Source organism: Sceloporus occidentalis, unplaced genomic scaffold (assembly GCF_023333645.1).
Source record: "Sceloporus occidentalis isolate IW3139 unplaced genomic scaffold, rSceOcc1.0.p SCAF_23, whole genome shotgun sequence".
NCBI lineage: Eukaryota > Metazoa > Chordata > Lepidosauria > Squamata > Phrynosomatidae > Sceloporus > Sceloporus occidentalis.
The window spans coordinates 4,558,988-4,583,175 of record NW_028317003.1 but is presented as its reverse complement, the minus strand read 5'-3'; positions in this window follow the sequence as shown (position 1 = coordinate 4,583,175).

The window sequence follows — 24,188 nt, the reverse complement described above, 5'->3', positions numbered from 1 at the left end:
ATGTCTATAAAGCAATGAGGCATATTTAAGGTATATAAATATAGAAAATTTTCATTTTCCCCTTTTTCCTTCCTTTTCCTTTAAAATTATTTGTGTATCAAGATGTGAATTAATCTTAATGACCCTTTAATACAAAGTGTATATTCTCTTAAAATTATGTGTGTTTTTATGTGTTAAGGTTAGCAACCCTTCCATAACTAAAGTGTAAAATTTAAATATTTAGGTGTTAAGAAAAAAAAAAAAAAAAAAAAAACTTTAATTTTTAATGAAATTTAATACTGTCTATGCATTCTCTTGAATTGTGTGAATATCTATGTGAGAGAGGAAAAAAAAAAAAAAAAAAAAAAGTAATTTGTGTATTTGTGTATAAGATGTGAGTTCCTTAGTGAAATAAATACTAAATATATTAATAATTTATATAAAATTAAATTTTATATACTTGTGTTTCATAAGAAAAGGAAAAGAAAAAAAAAAAAAAAAAAAAAAAAATATTGTTCACCATATGTTCATCAATTCATATACTTCATATAACCATTTCATTACAGGAATCCCCATTGTTTAAATTTTTCTTTCCCCTCTTCTTTATTCTTAATGTTCACTGTAGTGCCTTCGTAATTCAATTTAATACTAGTTGGGAATCCCCATTTATATTCTATGTTTCTTTGTCTTAGAATTACGGTCAGTTCTTCAAATTGTTTCCTTTCTTTTCGTATTATTGGTGATATGTCCGGGTAAAACTTTAAGTTTTTAAATTTGTCAGGCCTATTTGGGTTACTGCGTATTCCTTTGTTGAATTTTTCTTTTATTGATGCATTAACAAACCTCAAAAGAACATCTCTTGGTGAATCCTGGTTTATTTGACTTGGTTTATTAATTCTATAATACGATTCTAATGGAGTATACTTGAATGAATGATTCGGCACAACTTCTAGTATTAATTCCAGTAGATATGATTCTAAGTCATCGTAGGTAATTAGTTCCGGGATACCTCTAATTCTTAAATTGTTTCTTCGATACTTATCTTCTTGGTCCTTTATTTTAGTTTCCAAAGTTTTGACCTTTATATTTAATTGATTATTTTCTACTTGTAGGATCTTTTGGTCTTCTTTTATTTTTGCAATGATGTCATCTTGTATTTTTAATAGGTTAAATATTTTGGAAACATCTTCTTTAATCTGGTGGCTGTTTTCTTCTATATCTGATTTAATTTTCTTGTAGAGATTGTTAATTAATTCGGGTAACGTCTCCTCTTCGTTACCTTGGATTGACTCTTTCCCCAGCTGAATCGAGTCCCTGCGGCCTTCTAACGTTAGCCTTCTGTTAATTGGCGTAGCGTCTGAGTTATGTGTTTTCGGAGAATAGAAATCATTAATTGATTTCGTTTTTTCTTGTTTTTTTTCCTGGATTAATTTTTCTTTCTCTTTATCTTTCTTTGGTCCCATTGTTTTTCAGCTGCTGGTTTCAATAAGATGTTTATCTCGATCTAATTTGAGTTAAAATCTGCTGTACAGGGAAAATATATCTTTATTACTAACTTTATATTAAATTTCCGAGCAATATAGTTCTGACGATATGGTTAGTACTGCGTTAAAATCCTAAATCTAAAACTAGGAATTAGAAGTATAGTGTATTCTTTAATTTAAATATATTGTCCAGCAATTCATTATCTTTCAAATAAATTATTTGTATCTTTTTTTCTTTTTTCTTTTTCTCTTTTCCCTTCTCCTTTTTCATTTTGCCATTCTCTTACCGACTTTTTTATAGAGCTTATTTCAAAAGCATGTGTATTTTTATTCATAGGTACGAGTTTCAATCACCACTGTTGTTTCCCCCTTCTCTACCTCAGCTCCTCAACTCCGTTTTCCCATTTACAATTGAATAAATATAGTTTCCTCCATTTATCCAAATTAAATATAGTTATAGTCTTCTTTATTTAAGTTTCCTCAAACCACAATATTCCTTAATTATCCAAAATTAATAGCTTAATGAGCTGTCCGTACCCGTTTGTTATTTCAAATATGTTATACAATAATATAGTTATATGTTTTCTGTATTGTCTCTAGTTTCAATATTACTCACGGTTAGCAGGGTTGAAAAGGTTGAAATGGCTTGATTAATGAGTTTTCCCGATTATCCAGCTTTCAATTTCTTCAATATTTCACTTTCACAGCTTCTTATGTATATTGCAGGTATTCGTGGCGATTAAACGGCGTTTTAATGGCGTCTAGCGCCCATTTTATGGCGTTGCTTTAATAGCATCACCTGGTTGAGTGGAAAGGAAGAGGAAGGAGGAGGGAGGAGGAGAGAGGAGGAGGGGGGGTGACCTGCACCAATCTGCACCAATCATGGGACCGTCAGGGGATATCAAACGGCATCCAAGCCGAGACCTGCAACGTGCCCCTACAACGAGGTAGTACCGGAGACCTCCGAACTCCGCCGAACTCTGCCGAGAATTGCCGAGGATCATCCACCAATCGTCAGCCGCCAGTCCTTCTAGCGGCCGAGCGTTCGATCGATCGGCGGTGCATTGGTGCGCCGGAACAGGACGTCCTCCTCCGTTGCCCACCCGGCAGATCCAGGGTCAATATCGGTCAGCGTCGTGGCCGTCCGGTTCTCCCCTGTGTGATTGATGCGGACGTACCGGCATCGTCTCTCGCCTCTCACGTTCGGCGCTCATTCACATCCGTCGCGTCACATCGCGTCCATTATGATATGCCTTTTAACCCTCTATATACCACTGTGCCCCATGATACGCCTTTTGTCCCCCTATCTGCCACTCTAACTCCAGAAATGCCTTATACCCCTATATGCCACTCTGGCATATGCCTAACATTTGCTACCTATTTACAATGGCATACTTTCCAACAACCCAACTTTTACAGGACAGGACTGGAAAAAAGCAGGACTGTCCCGAAAAAGTTGGGACTGTTGGCAGGTATGCGGATGGAAAATGTGGGATAAGAACTAAAAATAGCTTAGGGTTAATGTACGGTTATGTTTAAGAGTAGTAGCACTGCATTGGTTTGGTTAAAGATGTATTATGCCTAAATAATAATTTAATTTAAATTTTAATGGGTGTTAATAAAAAAATAGGGGTTTAATTAATTTTATTATATTTTTAAAGTTATATTTATTATTAACTTTATTATATTTATTTAATGTTTATAGTGCTACCTACCTAGCTATACCTACCTGCATTTGCATACCTAGTTTAGCTACATTTGATGGGACAGGACTGGAAAAAAGCCGGACTGTGCCGAAAATAGTTGGGTCTGTTGGCAGGTATGCGAATGGAAAAATGAGGTTATGGGGTGAAGTGTGAGTTATAGCGTTAACTGTAGGCTAGTGAGTGTAGAAGTGAAGGTCAGGGCAAATAACGGGAGGAAAGGTCCTTGTGATTTGTGAATTGTACGTATGTGTGTATGTGTGTTATGTTTGGTTGGTTGTGTATCAGATGGAAAAAAATGAAATGAAACATTTGCTGATAAAAAGTAGATGAGTGAAAAATGGAAAAGGTAAATGAGTGGGCAATTGGTGACCCACTCACCTGTTTCACCCCAGGGTGTATGTGTGTCTAGATATATTAGCTTGTGTGTGTGAGTGTGTCTCGGTGTATGTTGGTGAATTTCACCTTTTGTTTTTCTCTTCATTATTATCTCTGGTATTAGGTCCATATTAATAGGGATCATTTGGGTATCTATCTGCTATGTTATGGATAGCAGAGATATGATGGTGACATCACTGGGCTCACATTATACACTTATATATGATTATATCTTGCTATTTTATCACATGATTATATTTTGCACTTAAATGAATTGAATATTTGATTGAAATAAGATGTGGGGTGAATTAAAGTGATATTTAGATATATTAATAGTTACATTTCTAGTTTAATCCTTACATTAACTATGTGTAGGTATAATAATTAATAATATTAACCAATATCGCACACGTATTTTTTCTAGCATTTTTTATAGGTTTTTGTCTCCACTAATTTCGTGATTTTAAATACTCATTTGCTGTATATTAGATCTTTATGGTATTCAAGCGAATTGAATGTATCACACTCACCATAAAATAGAACACTCTAATTGTAATTAGATTAATTATTTTTTACACTTACATATTATTATTATATTTTGATATTTTATATTTTACCACATGGCTATATTCTTTATACATCTTAATATTTTTTTCTCTTTTTTTTTCACTTAAATGAATTGAATATCTGTTGGAAATAAGATGTGGGGTGAATTAAAGAGATATCCAGATATATTAATAGCTGCATTTCTAGTTTCACCCTTACATCAATCATGTATAGGTATAACAATTAATAATATTGAGTAATATTGCACACGTATTTATTTTAGCATTTTCTTTTCTTTTTTTCAAGTTCACTACTTAATAGAACACTTTAATTGTAGTTAGATTAATTAATTTGTACATTGATATATTATTATATCTTGAAATTCGACATCCTTATATACACATGAATGTATCTTTACATATTCTAATTGTATATCTATTTTTTTCCCCTCTCTCTCTTGTTTTGACCATTTAATTATAACTGTGTTTAGATCAATAGAAACGATGATCTTCCACAAATATGCTAGGGAAAAGTATTTATATGTTTACTTAATTTATGTTATATGTGGTATATGGAATAGCGATACTTTATTCCGATGTGGGACTCCTTATTCTTTTAAAGACAGCAAAATAGACGAGAAAGAATATGATCAATATTTAAATAAACGGTTTCGAGAATATTATCACTGGATGTTCCGGGTATGAATCTCCCTCAGAAAAGAAGGAGTCTGATTAATTTCCTTGTAGAAAATAAAATTGATGTAGGAATAATTCAGGAAACCCATTGGACGTATCAATTTACACAGAAGCTCTCATTTAGGAAATATCCAGTAATAGAACATCAAAAAAAGAGGGGAGTCGCCATACAGATTACCAGGGAAATAAAGTATGAGAAGTTATATATCCATTACGATAAAGAGGGAGGTTTTCTACTTCTGGTTTGCAGATTAAATAATAAGATATAGAAACATAGAAAGTGACGGCAGATAAGAGCCATTAGGCCCATCCAGTCTGCCCAATCTGAGTGCTTTCCTTTAGTGCCTGCCCTTATTGTATATCTAGCTTGGCCTTATGCCTATCCCATGCTTTCTTAAATGCCTTTACTGTATTAACATCTACCACTTCTGCTGGAAGGCTATTCCATGCGTCCACTACCCTTTCCGTAAAGTAATATTTTCTGATGTTACCATTAAACCTTTGCCCCTCTAGCTTATGACTATGTCCAGGGCCGGCCCAAGACAAAATGCGGCCTGGGGCGAAGTTTAAAATGCCGCCGCCGCCAGGGGTCATTATCTACCCTTCCTCTACTTCCCTCCCTATTATCTACCCTATCCCACCCTTTGTACGTCACTTACCTTGCAGCAGTCCTGCGGCGAGTCTCCCTGCTCTGCCACGGTGCGCGCTGCTTTACTGCTGAGTGACAGAAATTACATCATCTTCTGGTGCTCAGCATTACAAGCCAGCACCGAGACCGAGCTAGAGGGCTTGCAGAGGAGCCCCGCTTAAAAAAAAAGGCGCTTGGGGCGGCAGAGTGGCGCCTATTCAAAAGTGCCACCTGGAGCAATTGCCCCACTCTGCTGCATGGTAGGGCCGGCCCTGACTATGTCCTCTTGTTGTGGTAGTGTTTCTCCTTAATTTAAATAAACTCTCTTCCTTTACCTTGTTGATTCCCTTTAAGTATTTAAATGTTTCTATCATATCCCCCCTGTCCCGTCTTTCTTCCAGGCTATATATGTTAAGATCCTTTAACCTGTCCTGGTAAGTTTTATCCTGTAATCCATAAACCATTTTAGTAGCTGAACTTTCTCCAACATATCTATGTCCTTCTGGAGATACGGTCTCCAGTACTGTACACAATACTCCAAGTGAGGTCTCACCAGTGATCTGTACAACGGCAAGAACACTTCCCTCTTTCTACTGCTAATACCTCTCGCTATACAACCAAGCATTCTGCTAGCATTACCTGCTGCTCTACTGCATTGTCTGCCTACCTTTACATCCTCAGAAATAATTACCCCTAAATCCCTTTCCTCACACGTTGAGGTTAGGACAGTATGAAATATTCTATACTCTGCCCTTGGCTTTCTATGCCCCAGATGCATTACTTTGCATTCATCCACATTAAACGCCAGTTGCCACCACTCTGACCATTTTTCCAGTTTATCTAAATCATTTGCAATTTGGCTTCTTCCGCCTGGAACATCAACCCTGTTGCAAATTTTTGTGTCGTCAGCAAATAGACCTTTCCATCAAGACCATCTGCAATATCACTAATAAAAATATTAAAGAGAATGGGTCCAAGTACATTCAATAGTAAATATATATGCCCCTAATAAAAAAACAGGGGTGCTTTTTGAATTGACTTATGAATAAAACTCTAGGATATATCCAGGGAATAATGCTAATGGCAGGAGATTTCAATTGTATTGCAGACCCAGATCTAGATAAAATGACGCTAGAATATAAAAAAAGAGATATGGAAGTTTTTGGCCTGGCAAGATCTTTGTAGGGAAATATAGATTGTATGATCTTTGGCGGAACTTACATCCAGAAGAACCGGATTATACATATTATTTTAATTCTCTATTTTAATTCTCTTCACTTATCCCATGATATGCCTTTTAACCCCCTATATGCCAGAGTGGCATAAAGGGGTATAAGGCATTTCTGGAAGCAGAGTGGCACTAAGGGGGATAAAGGCATATCAGGGAGGCAGAGTGGCAAGCCTGGGGGCAGATGTGCATAACTGGGGGGCAGGTTGGCAAATAAAAGGAAATAAAAACAAAAAAATATATATTTTTCTTAATCATAGCTTTTATTAAATATCAACAAATAGTTTACATAGAAATAATATTTACTAGTAAAACTTTTTTCCTATAGGGTCGTCTTATATTCAGGCTTTTTCTTTTTTTCCTAAATTAATATACAGATTTGGGAGGGTCGTCTTGTAATCAGGGTCGTCTTATAATCGAGCAAATACGGTATATGATTGTGTCAGTGTAAATATCTAGATGTGTGTAGGTCTGGGTAAGTGTGTATTAGCGTTAGTGCTACCCCCAGGGGTCAGGCTTTGGATTGACACAAAGTATATTTTCATCCAGTACCTTGGCACAATAGCTACATAACTCAAAAGCAGTATTTGAAGTATCCCAAACTCTTTAATTATAACATAGATCTGTGTTTATTGTCATTTGGTATAGAGAAAAACATGGTCACTCAGTAACGTAGTAATTTAGGTTGAAATACACTCCAGAAATATTTAGGCTTTGTTCCTCCACATTTTGTTAGCACATCTACTGACCACGTGGTGCTACATTATGTATACAGTATATTATTATAACGCAAGTATAATCAAACCTATTCAGCACATGATACGCTTCTGTTACTGGTGATATCATAACTTAGGTTTCCTCTTTCCTGTAAAGAAATATTTTGAGCCAGCAGCAAAACATGGATGATGTCAGTCAAAGCTGAATCTGTTCTAGGATGTCGACTAGGATGTACCTTTAAATAATAAGTCAAGGTTTTCATGAGGACCGGTATTAGAGCCATTTGGTTGTCACATATACCGAGTCACTACATAGAACCTTCACAATGAGTTATTAAAAGGTTAATATGTGAAGATTCTCAGGGGGAGCCCACTTAGAAAGTTTCCAAGGATGTACTTACGGTACCTTATGACAACACTAAAATGATTGTTTCTCCCAAAACAAGGGTGACCCCGACGAAAGTAACAAAAACTTATTGCAGATCTACCAAGAAATGTGTTCATTTGTTTGCCTGCTATAGAGGAGTTATTTCTGGCTACACAGTAAATGTCCTGGGGCATGATGAGGATAAGGTGGATGTGTTTGACCCGTAAATCATAGATCGGGTAAAGAGCAACAACCTCTCAGCATCTGAGATCCCAATAAATGTAACAGGCGCTGCTTATTAAATATTAGCAAACTCCACAGGGAACAATCAAGGACCGGGTGCTAAAAGTTACCTGCAGCAAAAGAAGTTTTGTTAAATTATTTAGCATGTTGTTATTTTGTTTTTTAAATACTGAGAGAAATGTCTGTTTTAACAATTTATGAACATTTGTTAACAAAATCTTAAAATCAGTAATTATGTTATTATTGATACATTATTTGGTTATATATATGCACTGAAAATTATACAAATGGACCAAAAATTATCTGAAAAAAAATCTTAGTTTCGTTTTTGGTCCATTCATTATGAAAGAACAAATTTCGTTTCCTGACATTTTGGTTCTGATGAAATTGGTTGGGCTTTTTCCGTTCAGAAGATTCACTGTAGCCCACTTTCACCCTGTCTCTCTCTCTCGTCTGCCGCTTCCATGTCCATGTCTCTTTTACTACAACTACCCTTCTTTTCCAATAACCAGACCTACCAGAGCTTTTCCGCTAAAGGGCGGAGCCTCCACGCAGACTCTCTTACCTGATTGGAGGAATGGAGAAGAGTTAAAATAGCTTATATATGCAGAATAGTATTAAAAATTCAGTAACTACACAATATAACTTTTTAAACTACATATATATTATTGTCAATCAGTGACAATTGTTTAAGAGATTTTACTTCAGCGGATTAATGATGGGCAAATCTGTGACTAAATGTGGCACAACCAACATTATCTAATGAATTTCCTATCTTGGTTTAATCTTTCTACCCCCTTCCCTTAACCCCTTCTGTACCAAAGGATTTTAGTAGCCTGAGTATCTTTTTTTATCCAATAATCACAGCCTAGTGAAGCAGCTAAAAATATTTATATTGTATAAATATAACTATATCAAAGTACATACAAAACAATGTTACAATCAAAATAGAGATAAGGAGAAATATAGAACATATAAATTCAAATACATGATTATTAGTTGATATTCATCAGATCAATATAATGAAGAAATACAAAAAATACAAATCCATTTTTAAATTTTAAATAAAAATTACACATCAAAAAATCTTCTACACATTCGGTTGCACTGCTGAAGAATAGCCCAATTTATGTTAATTAATGGAATACCCCACATGCATATTTTTTATGGAAAGATCCATCTCTTACATAATACCCTATAGTGTACTATTTTAATACTACCGGCTTTAGGGGGCTTAGAAGTAGTGAGGGTTTTTATATATATATATATATCTTACAAATTTTGTTTTTCTCTTCATTATTATGCTTTTTGTTTGCACTGGTATCAGTGCCATATGAACAGAAATAATTTTGGCATCTATCTGATATGTTATGGATAGCAGAGGTATGATGGTGACATCACTGTGATCACATTATAGTCTTATTTATTTATTTGTTCATTTTGATAATTTTTGTATATTTTATGTTTCTTTGGGGTTTTCTTTTTTACAGAATTGACCACATGGTCTTAACGCTGTGTGACCGTGTGAACCCCAGGGAGATGATTAGCATGGCATCTGAGTACAGCTGCTATGCAGATTATACATATGGGTCCCTGGGGTGGAGCAATTGGAGAGCAGGGTGGGCCAATGCTCCATTCCCCCATTCTGTGGAAACTCCATGCTGGGTTTTCCAGGAGGCAAGAAATCTGCAGGATCCGGTCCGGGATTTCTATGAGGCTGGCTTCAGGCACAGGTGCTGGGCATTAAAAACCCCTGGAGCCTGATACTCAGGAAGACTGTTGGGGGAAGAGGAAGTTCCCTGTGCTCCCAGGGCAAGGAGAGGCCCTGAAGAAGACTATCCCTGAGCCAAGTGAGGCAATACCTGCCTGGACATTTTGTGTGCTGTCTGGGGGAGGTTTTCCAGAGCCTGGCGTAGCTGGGTCTGGTTGGGAGGTTGAGGTAGTGGGTGATTAGGCTGGTCAGTTTAGACCAGCATAGTTAAGTTAGAGAGGGCTCCAATTGGGAGCTAGGTTTTCTTTTTATGATTTGGTTTTTGGGGTTTAAGTGGTTAAAATAAAGCGCTGTTTTGTTTAAAGCTGCTGTTCCTGACTCTGATTGCCCTAGAGGACTGTGCTTAGGACCCCTAAAAGTGACATGTATGGCCCTCATGCTATAGGGTTTGTCACAGCTGTTTGAGATGTGCAGGGGTATAATCTTGCGTTATTAGTTGATATGTCCACCGGTACAACATGTATGGACCATGATTAATTCCATATGCTGACCCATATCATGGAACAACAAATAGAAAGAAACCCCTAGGTAGCCCTGTTAGCAAATGTGGTGGAGAGGCTATCCAAGGCCAGCAACACATTCAATGAATATGTCTATTTAGTAATTTGTGCATTGTCAGACCCTGGAAAATAGACAAACCAGATATTTGTCTGATTCATCCTATAGTAGAGAAACCACATAGGACATGGTAGAGTTAGCAGCACATGATAAGGATACCCAGGAATCCTTTGAAAAAGTAAGCAAGGTTTTATGTCTGAACCTCTGAAGACAACCTGGGCGGCGAAGAAATAAGCTACAAGTCAGGAAAAATTGCATAAAATGTCAATAAAAAGAATATGAAAGACAGAGTTAAGTGAGATAATTCTTTATTTCCTTGTATTAGTTTCTGATATGTATCCCTTTATGGTCTCAGATACTGAAATAACCAGAACAGCTGAAACGTTGTTACTTTGTTACCTAAGAAGCCTCACAGAGAAGGAACATGAATGGCCACTGAACAGGGGCAAGCAGAGATAATAGATACAACCACAACCCCACCAACCACCCAAACATTTCATCTTAAAGACATACATATGAAGTCCAAAAGCAGCTGGCAGGGAAACTTTTAGGCATCCAGTTTTACCACGTACCAAGAACATCATTCCCGCGAGCTGAAACGCCGAATGCGTGAATAATTATAATATATCATGGACACCATTGGCACTGAATTTTTTTATATGATAGCTATAAATTTTTTTCTTTATATAGATATATAATTATATAGCATAGGATGATGGTGGTGGTGAAAGCAGAAATTGTAAAAAATGAATTACTGATATAACGATATATTTTATTATTCAAAATTAGAATTTGCTGCTTCCTGTGAAAGAACGTATATAACCCTGCTGTAAATAGTAGAGATGCAGTAGATTTCTCAGAATGTACATAAAAAATCCTAAATATATCCTGATCCTGTCCCATGTGGAGGCCAAAAATAAGGTTTCACTTGGACCCTACATGTTACACGTTGTCTTCTCTGGTTCCTAAACCAAAAAATGCAATGGGGAACCCAACTGTTATTGGTGAAGTCATTGCAAAACGCATCTCCTTCCTTCAATCCGGTCAGGACGGTGGAGAGATTAAAGTGAAGGTCGTTACAGCTGCCTCTAGGGTGCTGGATGGGTGTAATGCAGAACCGATGGAGGAAGCCGGTTATGGATGTTCAGTTTTATAGATGTTGCATATATATATATTAACTATAAATAGTGTGCGTGTGAATAAGATGTATACATACAGTATGTAAGTACATCATCTCATATATAGAGACATGTATATTTCCACATAGACCAATCAGACTGATGTACTTACACATATTGTAATGTGAAGATGTTGGTAAATGCATATAAGGGGCTTAAAGCTTAATCAGTACTTTTCATCTTAAAATCTGGAAAAAATGTGCCTGTCCCAGGAATGGCTACATTCTCTTATTGTATTAACCTCAACCAAATTCTGATGAGAAATCTTGAAAGTTGACTCATTATTTAAACTATAAATTATCCAAGGCTTCCTTAGCCTTACCTGCCGGCTAAACTTGCATTGTGTGCTAACATTGTCACTGTGCTGTAAACTGCAGCTTTAGTGAATAAGTCACTTGGAGATTAATTTGCTTTCTGTGCCCAAAAAGGCTCTGCAGTATCTCATAACTTAGGCTTTATCCTTATCATTATCACTGCTATCATCTTTTTGGAGATATTCTAAGCTGTGGGTAAGAATACTAAATCATAATAAACTATCTCCATTTCGTCTGCTGTATTAAACATCACCTCAGCATTTATAATTCCTATTGCCCCCAGGCTTCTCCTATTATATTTTTATTTACATGGCATATCCATATGATGTTAACATGGGGATCCTCATGCACCTCTGTGGAGTTCTAACCAATTATGACATCAGTTGCCTTCCAACTGATGTGTTGACCGCTGCCACCAGACTCTGTTTATCTGAGGAGACAGCAGAAGCGGTTTAATAAGCGCCTGAAAAATGTGGCGGAACGCCATTAAAGGTTCTAGGATGCCTCCAGAGGCCGGGTAAGAGAAGAAAGGGTTGCAGAGAAAGATATTTTAGGATGATTTTTGAATCCTGTGCTGTGGGAAATAAAATGGCAGTAAAATGTTTAAACTTTTAAAGTAAGGTTTTGGCAATTAGGCAGAAAGGTTCAATCTTTGTTGTAGAAAAAATGGTTGCAACAATATTATATTCACTAATTATTTGTTTTTGCCCTAAACAGGAAAGCTAAGAATGGGATTAAATCTGTTTTAAGTTCCCCTCAGCTGATGTATCCCGAGTAAGTATTATCTTATTTGAAATGGCAAGATGTATGCGGTCAAAACATTTGCTATTAAAATGTACGTATCGGGTAGATCCAGGCTTATCTTTTTAGTTCTTATCAAATCCATAAGGCTTCTTAGGATCTTTTATGGCTCTGTTCAAAGCCATAGAGATGTTTTCTATTGTTGTTCAACCCTGATCCCCATATTTACTTCTAGTGTACCCCACAACAATGTTTAACACTACAGAAGATACAAAAAAAACCACATATTTATTGTATGACAGCAGGAATCATGTTCCTACGTACTAGTCACCTGAACTAATATATCAGCTGGCAATATGCAGACATTTTATTTCATTCTTAACCCCTTAAGGACCGGGCTCATTTTTCGTTTTGTACCCTGTGGGACCGAGACTGTTTTGACACTTTTGTGGTGCTTGTGTTCAGCTGTAATTTTCTCCTCACCCATTTAGTGTACCCACATAAGTTATATATTGTTTTTTTCAGGACAAGATGGGCTTTCTTCAGATACCATTATTTTGATCGTATCATCTTATTTACTATAAAAAAATTAAAAAAACATGGTGAAAAATTGAAAAAAAACACATTTTATGACTTTTATTTGAAAAATCTTTTACTCACCTAAAAAAGCAAGTAAAAAAACTAGCTAAATAGATTCTACTACTTGTCCTGAGTTTAGAAATACCCAATGTTTTTTATGTTTTTTTGCTGTTTTTTGTAAGTTATAGGGCAATAAGTACAAGCAGCGTTTTATGATTTCCAAATCTTTTTTAACAAATCTGGTCAGTCTGCCTCCATCTCCTCTTTGGAACATCTTTGAAGCCGGTTAACTCAATTTAACCCATTCAAACCATATATTTTTGAAAACTAGACACCCCAGGGTATTCCAAATGCTGTTATTTTAACCCTTTCCATGCACCAATTATAGAACTACACTTTGTCAAACTTTGTAATAGTAATTTTTTTTATTTTTTTTCACACAAATTGTACTTTAGTTATAGATATACAGGTCCTGGTATATGCCACTGTCAAACAACACGCCAATGTGTGTTCAGGAACATCTCCTGAGTGCAGTGATACCCGACATGCATGGGTTTGTCGGGTTGTTTCAGATTTAAAATGCCACATTTGGGAAGTGCGCTTTTTTTCGCCATTTTGGTCAGTCTGTACCTATGCCCTATCTTTGAGCTAGGCCACTCCAATTTACCCCATCAGCCATTTTTTTTATATATTTGACACCCCTTGGGTATTTGAAGTGCTTTTATTTTAACTCTTTGTTGAGATTTTTGAGAAATTTTAGCACTTGCTCAAAATAATAAACTTTATTTTTTCATTTAATTTTATTTTTTTAATACTTTTTTTATATTTTTTTTTACACATTTTGCTGGTACTGGATGGTTCATCTAGTGACATCACTGCATAATTATTTTTAAATGTTAGCACATTTTTTTTTTAATTTTTTTTCCATTTTTTATTTATTTTTATTTTTTTTGAATATTTTACTAATCACATAGTGATTAGAAAGCTGGGCTCCATTGACTTGCATGGTTGAATGCAGTACCTGTATTCAACCAGCAAGTGGAGCCAGTTCTCTAGAGGGTCTGGAGACCCTCTAGCGAACTTTTTCGTCTTTATTGTTTTATTTCCCGGGCCGCCGCCATCTTGCTTGATGGCGAAGATCACCGGCAGCGGCGGCTGTGACCGCTCTCCGGAGCGGTCACAGCCCACCCAGAGGTAAGTGTTTGGTGTCGCTGGATGCCTCCTGATCGAGGCATTCCAGCGACACCTTTTAAGTTTAGGAGGCGATCGTTGATCGCCTCCTAAACGCTTTTAAAACGGGCGTCCGCCGCCATACAATGTATGGCGGCTGTTGACGCCCCGGGGAGGGGCCAGACATGGCCCCCGATGCCGATCTCGGCCTTGCTGAATGCCTCGACATCGAGGCATTGCAGCAAGGCCGTTTAAGCGAAGAAAGTGATCCTTGATCACTTTCTAAGCTTATTTAATTTTTTGACGGTTCAGGACCGTCAAAGGTCATTTAGTGACCTTCTTGTTATGACGGTCCTGAACCGGCAAAGGTCGTGAAGGGGTTAAAGACAAATCCTGGGGCTGTTGATATATAAGTAACATTCTTGTAATTGGTTCATAGAAAGTTTTATTCTATTCACTCTGTTCTTTTTATGTCCTCAATAGGAAAGCTAACGATTGGCAGAAATCTGTGCGAAGAGCTGCACAGCTGAAGTACCCTGAGTAAGTATCCAATGAATGTTTGTTCTTTAGGCTTTACTCGTAATGGGTTCATTAAAAAATATTTATAGCAAGGAGCACACAAGTATATTCTATCCAATCTTTGTTCTGTTTTTGCCCTTTTTACTTTTAGTGTACCCCACAACAGATGTTATATGAATAGGCCAGCAAAACGTTTAATACTACAAAAGATTCAATAAAACATATAAGAACTTATAACACGGGGGACACAACAATATTCTATTAACTTTTTGTTTTGTTTTTGCCCTCAATAGAAAAGCTAATGACGGACTCACACCAGTCCTAAGGGCCCTACAGCTCATGGACCCCGGGTAAGTAACCAATAAATGTTTGTTCTTTAGGCTTTACTTATAAGAAACATTCTCGTAATGGGATCATAACACTTATTTATACCAAGGAGCACACAAAAATATTCTAATCAACATTTGTTCTGTTTTCTCTCTCAATAGGAAAGCTAAAGATGGGACCAAATCTGTCCTAAAAGCCCCGCAGTTCATGTATGATGGGTAAGTAACCAATGAATGTTTGCTCTTAACAAATTTAGGCATGTTTCATAAAGATTCACATAGAAAACACCTTGGGCCAACATGCAGCTTTTTTTCAGATAACAACAATATTCTATCCTCTTATTGTTTTTTTTTGCCCTCAATAGGAAAGCTAAAGATGGGACCAGATCTGTCCTAAAAGCCCCGCAGTTCAAGTACGACGGGTAAGAAACCAATGAATGCTTGCTCTTATCAAATTTAGGCTTTACTTATTTAAAATGCCGAGATGTATGCGCTCAAAAGTTTTACTATTCAATTGTATATATAGGGTAAATCCATTTTTTAGTAAATCCGTAAGGCTCTTTACAAGCTGTTATGGTTCTGTCTTAGACATTGGCCGGTTTCTACATGTTTCATAAAGATTCACATCTTGGGCTAGCATGCAGCTCATTTCAGATGGATATAATTGGGCTGTAATTCTAGCCTAATTATTCTCCATACATAATAAGACAACAAACACAGAATGCTCCATGGATGTCCATTTCTATTAAAGAGAATGGTAAGCATATCTAATAATTCCAAACTGACATGGAGTTTTTGTGTTCTATCCAGAAACATCTATAGCTTCGAGAATCCAAAACCAAGGTAGGTTTCACGTTTGCCATCATTTTGCTGGTGTTAGCACAAAACGGTGAAAAGTTGTTTGTTTCCATTTAATTACAAACCTTCTTCTCTACTGTCTTTTTTAGACCATTGGATCCAGAAGAGCCCATGGATATTGATATGTAAGTGTTATGGACACTGCTATTTTTGGGATATAGCTAATGTTCAGTTGATATCACATTGGTTAAACTTAAGGTCTGACATATTCCTCTGATCAATAGTTTATACATCTACATCAGTCAGATGGCTGCTTCATTTGAAAAGAAGTATGATATTAAATAAGTGAAGTAACAATAAATGCCTACTTATTATTCTCTTTTCCAGAATGTGCGAGGAGGAGCCCATGGAAATTTCATAGTAAGTTTCATTGACTTGTGAATTTTTAAATATGGATGCATCTTTATTCTTGATGATAAGCTCGTTTGAGCAGAGCCCTACTCACCATTACAGTCTGCTCGGCCAAATATCGCCGACAAATGATGGGGTTGGAGTTCCAAAGACTTTCTCTGTTTATAATTATAGATGTGTAAATAACTTTATATATAGTTATAGCGTCTCTTTTATTGATTTCATTTCATGTCTTCTCTTTATCCATAGGTCATGCAATTGGAGATGAGATTGGAGAAGATGAGGGAAGAATTGCTTGGGGGGAGGTGGGATTTTACATCAGAGGGGATTCAGATATTATATAAAATTTAAAACATTTTTAAAATGTTGTAATCATGGTTGATCCTTCAAAATATTCACAAATAACATGATCATTGATCACAATGGATTATGCCACGAAAGACATTCGGAGAGCGTAGCCTGCCTGGTCTTGTCTGTTATGATGTACAGAGTTAGTAGTTTGCTACTTACACAGTATTATCATTCCCCCAATGTTTTAACTTCCTATCTGTCAACCCATTTTGTAAATCATATGATGTAGTTCTACTCAGGTTATACTAGATAAAAACTTTCTTATCGTCTTCTGTTTCCTGCAAACTGTTTAACGCAGAGACTGTGCCATTTCTGTTATAGTGTGGAGGAGAGGAGTGCTGGTTACTCTGTATCCGGCGACTTCATATGTGAAATGACATAAAACGTCCACCAAACTAATAATAACGATTGGGAACTTTGGTATCACTTGGCATAAAGTTAAATAACATTCTATATTTAATATTGGCCAATTCTAAATATTTTAAGTTAAATAACATAATGAAAAAAAAGCTTCCTTTTAAGCTATTTTATAGAGGTTTAGAGGTAATGTAAGAAAGTTTAAATTTACCAAGAGGGTAGTAGATAAATAGAACAGGGTCCCATCAGACGTGGTTGAGGCTAAAACAATGAAGGAATTTAAACATGTATAGAAAATGAAAAAAGGCTAATTTTATTTTTTATTTCCTCATTTGTTTTATTTGATTTTACCCATACATTACTGAACACTACCTTTTAGATAACTACCTCCTCTATGTGACATGATTACTGTAGAATCCTGGGTGCAGATGAAACTCAGCACTGTTGGCTGGTTTAATACTTTTATTGTTACTGTTGGTTTTATGCACTTTATGCAATAATCTAGATGATGACAAATCCTTCAGTGCAGCTCAACGAGTGAAAAACTGTTACTGTTATCTTCATGCTATTCTGCCTACTACCTTATAGACTTTTGCTAATACCCTTAATAATCTGTGTGTAACTAAAAACAATATTGAGGGGCGTGGCTGGCCTGGCGATGAAGATGGCAGCTTAACTGCTGAGCTCCGCGCCACCTGCCTTTACGACCGCTCGCACACCTGTACACTGCACCATGGGCAGGAATAAAAAGGTACCTGCCGACCCTGCTACGCCGGGGACCAGCTCCAAACCTCCCTCGTCCTCCCTGAGGGAGTACTTCAACTCTCCGGCGCTGCTGCAGTCACAGCGTGCCGATTCCAATATGGCGCCGACCCACACTGATTCCCAGGCCTCGGACGACGACGCTCCTTCACAGCAGCACTCGGGTGGCTCTCCGGAACCTACCTCGAGAGACTGGAGACGCATCTTCTCCTCGCTCCCCACCAAAGATGATTTTAGCATGCTCGTGGCGGAGGTGAAGCAGACGGTCAGGACGGAGGTCACGGCCTTGCGTGCGGACCTGGGACGCCTGGATACGAGGCTCAGCACTGCAGAGACCAGGCTGAGGGAGGTTGAACAACAGGTCACTACTCTGGACCGGTCTTTCTCCACCAGGCTAGCCGATTTATTTTATCACTTGGAGGATGTTGATAATCGCGGCCGCCGATCCAACATACGGGTGCGGGGCCTGCCGGAGGGGGAGCGCCCTGAAGACCTGCGCAAGATTTTGGATAGACTTTTCTCAATGATTCTGGGGGAACCTGCGGTTCCGGGTAGGCGACCCATGAAATTTGACCGTGCGCACAGGGCGCTTCGTCCTGGTGGGGGCCCGGGGGATCCCCCTCGGGACGTCATTTGCTGCCTGCACAGCTTTTCCCTAAAAGATGCTATTATGCAGAAGGCACGTGCCCGCAGACTCTGGGACTTTGAGGGTCACCAGGTATCCCTCTTTCAGGACCTCTCCCGCTACACCCTACAAGCCAGGAGGGCTCTACGGCCCGTCACTGCGGCTCTCCAGGACCACAACATTGCCTACAGGTGGGGCCACCCGTTTGCTGTGATAGCACGCAGAGGTGACACCACGGCCACAGTTCGTGTGCCAGCGGATGTGGGGCCTTTTCTGAGAACCCTGCAACTACCAGAGGTGGCCTTCGATGATTGGCTCGACTGGATCCCTGGGCCGCGACCGCAACGACCTAGACCTTCGCGGATCAGAGGCGGACGTCCACGCTCTCCACGTGAAGCTGCACAAGAGGTCGCCCGTGTTTGATGCATATTGGAGCGGCCTCCCCGGTACGGGACTCCCTCCGTGTTTTCCTGCTCTCCCGACGTTTTTTTCCCGCGTCTTGTGGGCTCGTTGCCCCCCAGAAATCTGCACACTTAACATGCCGGCTCGCTCCTGGTGCTTGTGAGATACATGTTTTTGTTTTATTTCGTTTACTGTCCAGGCCTGCTGGCCCTACATTTCATTGCATTTCGCTGCGCGCAGGCGCACTTGGCGCTCGCCGGGGATAGTGTCGGGGTGCTCCCCACACTGCTCACGGGGGAAACATTCATTTACTTTATTGTTGTATTGTCTCTTTTGTTTGTTTTGTTTTTACGGTGATGGTGTGGCTTGTTTCCACCTATATACATGTGAATGTACTTTGGTGTTGCTAAGTCTGCTTCGTTATGCTTCGGCGGGTGGCGGGGCTTTGTTCTACTGTTCCATTGAGTCACCTGTAGCCGCATCGTTGCGGTGGTGGTTTCCCCTTCCTCGTCTGCCTGCTCTCCTGCCCCTCAGGGACCTGGTGTCACACTTCTCCTATTGGGGTCTCTGCTCCCCCTTCTTGGGGCGCAGTACACTTACCGGTATTTGACACGTTTCCCACTCTCCCCCGCTCTCCCTTCACCGTACCCACCTCCCGGTTCCCTTTCTTCCTCGTCCTCCCACTCCCTTCCCTTCCCTTATCCCTTCCTACACTGCATTTCACACGATGGCCTATCGGGCCTCGCCCTTGACGTTCTACTCGGTTAATGCTAAGGGCCTTAACGTGCCCGAGAAGCGCTCCAGGGCCCTGCGGGAATTTCGGTCTCATATGGCCTCTGTCGTGCTGTTGCAAGAAACCCATTTTAAAGCGGGACAGGCTCCCAGCCTTAGGGACACTCACTTCCCCACGGGATTTTTTAGTAATAATGTAGAGGCCAAGTCCAAAGGTACGGCCATTTTGATAGCTCGCTCAGTCCCCTTTGTTGTTAAGGACGCCCTGCTAGATCCCTCGGGCCGCTACACATTTGTTAAGGGCACAATCGCGGAAGTCGTTTATACCTTTGCAAGTATTTACCTCCCCAATAAGGGTCAGGACGTGGCACTGCGATCCATCGCGACCTCCCTGTCAGCTTTTCGGGAGGGAATCCTGGTTGCTGGAGGGGACCTGAACGCCCCCCTCTTCCCACAGTCGGACACATCGTCCGGCTCTAGTTGTCTCCCTGATAGTCGCCTGCGCTCACTCCGCAGTTCCCTGACGCGACTCCTTCTGGTTGATTGCTGGCATACCCTATTCCCCACGGCTCGGGACTATACGTTTTTCTCGCCTCCCCACAATCGTTACTCCAGACTGGACTATATCTTTCTCTCCCACCCCCATCTTGACCTCTTACAGTCGGCGGCTATTTTGCCGCTAACGTGGTCGGACCACTCTCCCGTCCTCATGACCATGTCGTCACCGCTTTGTAGAGCCGGGGAGTGGACGTGGCGACTGAATGATTCTTTCTTGACGGACGAGACTATGGTGGCGCAGATTGAGGCTGAATTACAACATTACTTCCAGAGCAATGACACGCAGGGGATGTCCCCGTTGGTCTTGTGGGAGGCCCATAAGAGTGTGATCAGAGGTTTTCTTATTCAGCAGGGGGCGCAGCGAAAGAAGGCACGTAATCGCAAGATTACTGAGCTCACCAAACAGATCTCCCTTCTCGAAACTGCACACAAATGCTCTCTCTCTACTGAGTCCTTCCGAGAGTTAACGGCGTTGAGGGGTAAGCTCTCCGATTTGCTCCACTCCCGCTACAGGAGGGCTTCCCTTTATAGCCAACGTTTTTTCCACGAGCACGGTAACAAATGTGGTAGCCTGCTTGCTAGAATGCTGCGTCCCCTCGACCGCCGCTCATATATCCACAAGATTCGGACGAGGGGAGGTCAGGTCTCCCCTTTTCCGGCCAAGATTAGCGAGGCTTTCCATGCCTATTACACCTCACTTTACAACATACGGGCGGGGGACCCCCGGGGGGGGCGGCCTGAGGTGCCGGCACGGGTGTCTGATTATCTGAGCCGCCATGTCCGCCGTCGGCTTACCCCCGAGCAGGCTTCTGCCCTGGAGGACCCTTTTACGGTTGAGGAACTTTCCCTGGCGATGAAATCCAGCCAACGGGGCAAGTGCCCGGGGCCGGACGGTCTGCCCTTGGGGTACTATAAGACCTTTTCTGCCCGGCTACTCCCGTACCTTGTGCGGGCTCTTAACTCCATCCAAGAGGGCCTCTGTTTCCCTCCCCAGGCTCTGTCTGCCACAATTGTGGTTGTTCCCAAGGAGGGCAAGGACCCTAGCTTGTGCCAGAGCTACAGGCCCATTTCGTTGCTTAACGCCGACCTAAAATTGTTCGCCAAGATGATGGCCCTCAGGTTGAGTAGGTTTCTCCCCCTGCTGGTTCACTCTGACCAGGCGGGTTTTGTTCCCCAGTGTGAAGCGCGCGACAATACGGTCAGGGTGCTCAACGTGATACACAGGGCGAAGAGGGAGGCTCGCGGGGTCCTGCTCCTGTCCACCGACGCGGAAAAGGCGTTTGATAGGGTGGACTGGGCATTCATGCGGGCGACTTTGGAGCGGCAGGGCCTGGGCACTGCTATGCTGGCCTGGATTGGGGCTCTGTACACTGCACCTACCGCACGTATTCGGATTAACGGCGCTCTGCCACCCCCGGTGGTGATTCGGAACGGCACTAGGCAGGGATGCCCCTTATCCCCGATGCTTTTCCTGCTGTCCCTAGAGCCTTTTTTGGAGGCGATCAGAGCTAACGCCGACATACAGGGCTTCTGTGCAGGGGACGTTCACCATAAGGTGGTAGCGTATGCTGATGATCTCTTCTTTGTTGTGACCAACCCCAGTGTTACCCTACCGAATATCATGCGAGAGTTTCATCTTTATGGCTCCCTGTCGAATCTCAAGATCAACTACGCCAAGTCCGAAATTCTCAACATCTCCGTTCCCCCTGACCTGGTCCCCTCGCTGGTGTCGAGCTTCTCCTTTAGGTGGTGTTCAGACCGCATGCGATATTTGGGGATTTGGTTGACTGCCGATCTTGCGCACCTATACCGGGCTAACTTTGCGCCATTGATCTCCGCGCTGGCCGAGGACCTCCGTAAGTGGACGCCTCTCTTCCTCTCCTGGATTGGTAGGGTCAACGTGGTTAAAATGAATCTACTCCCGAGAGCGTTATATTTATTTCAAACCCTCCCGATTCGGTTGCCGCGCGTTTTCTTTACTTCCCTCCGGACGTCCGTCACTAAGTTTGTCTGGGGCAATAAGAGCCCTCGACAGAAATTCTCGCAACTCACTCGCCCTAAGTCCCGGGGGGGGTTGGCTCTACCCGATTTTCAATCGTATTATCGGGCTGTCCACTTATTGCGAGTTCTGGAATGGAATCTGGTTGGCCCGTCTGCTAAGCCCTGGGTCGCGTTGGAACTGGGTTCGCTTCGAGGTCGTGTCCTTCATGCTTTGTGGGGTCCGCGGCTCGGCTGTGGCGTGGAGCAACATCCTCTGATTTCTGCTACCCTAGCGGTCTGGAGGTGCGTGGGTGGTCGGGCCCGATTCTCCTCGTCGCCCTCTCCCATGTTGCCCCTCGACGGGAACCCGGACTTTGCGCCGGGACGGGCCCGGGGGAGGCTGGCTTTCTTGGGGGTCCCCCCGCCTGTCCGTTTGCACACACTTCTGGGTGATCAGGGTGCCCTGCCCTTTACGGCTTTCCGCGCACACGGGTCGCCGTCCTGGCTGGACCGCTTCACTTACCTCCAAATAACGCATTACATCTCTTCCCTTCCTAATCAGCGGTGCTTGTATAGGGATCTCTCGGTCTTCGAGACCTTATGCACCCAGGGGCGCCCGCCGGCGGGGGCCATCTCCATGCTCTATTCATTGCTACTGTCTGGAGTGGCGGACCCCCCCCCTTCGTTTTGTCTGACGTGGGAATCCGTTTGTGACGTGCAGCTCTCTGACGCGGACTGGTCCAAAATATTCTCCCTCACCCATCGGAGTTCCAGAGCCACCAAAGTCCAGGAGACTAATTATAAAATCCTATCTCTCTGGTACCGCACACCCGAGAAGTTGCACGTCATGTTCCCGACTGTCTCCGCTTGCTGCTGGAGGTGCAGCCGCGATGTTGGTACTATGCTCCACATCTGGTGGTCCTGCCCCGTGTTACAGGTTTTTTGGAAGGAGGTTTACCAGGTTATTGTAGAGCTTACTGACTCGCCCCCTCCCTACCAGGCGCTGTCCATGCTGTTACATCACACGTCGCTCCCTGTTTCGCGCTATACAAAATCTGTCATTCGTCACTTACTTGACGCAGCAAGGTGCCTTATCCCTCTCAGCTGGAAGTCTGCTCTTCCTCCGACGCTGCACGCCTGGATGTCCAAAGTGGAGGACATTAGGGTGATTGAGGACCTCTCTGCCACCTCTCTTAAACAGAGGGAGGCTTACACTGCTACCTGGTTCCACTGGCTCTCTTTCATGGGTAGGCGCGCTTCGTAATTGCCTCGTTCGGTTGGGGTGTGTGTTTCTTTTTACCGACTTCCATTACCAGGGCTCGGATGGGCGCGTTTTCATATTTGTTTCGGGTTGTTGCGCCTGGGACGTCTACATTTCGCTGTGTCAGTTATGCTCATTTTGTACGTTGTGCCTTGTTAACATGTACTATTGTACTTGCTGTACCACTGCCTTACACTTTGTTCCTTGCCCCCCCTTTCCCCTTCCCTTTTTTGCCTTCTGTACCCCCCCTCCCATATTCTAAAACATCTTGAAAAACCAAATAAACTTGGATTTTGGAAAAAAAACAACAATATTGAAATAAAATATATATATTATTATGTGCAATAGGGTGTTCTCAGGTTGTTTATGTGTTGAATTTATACCTTCTCTTGATTTGGGTAAAAAAACAATGAACCAGATAAAATAATCCCTCTCTGTGACGCCGAGAAGTGTTGGGGTGAGAGATCCCTGATATACAAGACACCTGCTGGATTACTTATACAGTAATGGTTATCAGTAGACCTGTTCTTTCATATTCAGGAGAACATGAAAAAGAACTGAATAAAGTAATATGGCGGCGGGTAAACGTAGATGAAGACGAAGAAGCACAACACAAAGAATCTTCATGCGCATATATTCTAGCTAATCTCCCTTGTCCCACTGGATTTAGCCTACCTTCTCTATGCAGCTTGAGGGCTTCCAAGCCGTGTGCCCTGCCAGTGGGGTTTCAAGCCATGTGCCCTGCCAGAGGGCTTTCAAGCCGTGCTCCTACCTATTGCTTTACTGGTGCGCTTCCAGTTTCCTGCCTGTAATAAGCTTGTCACCCCT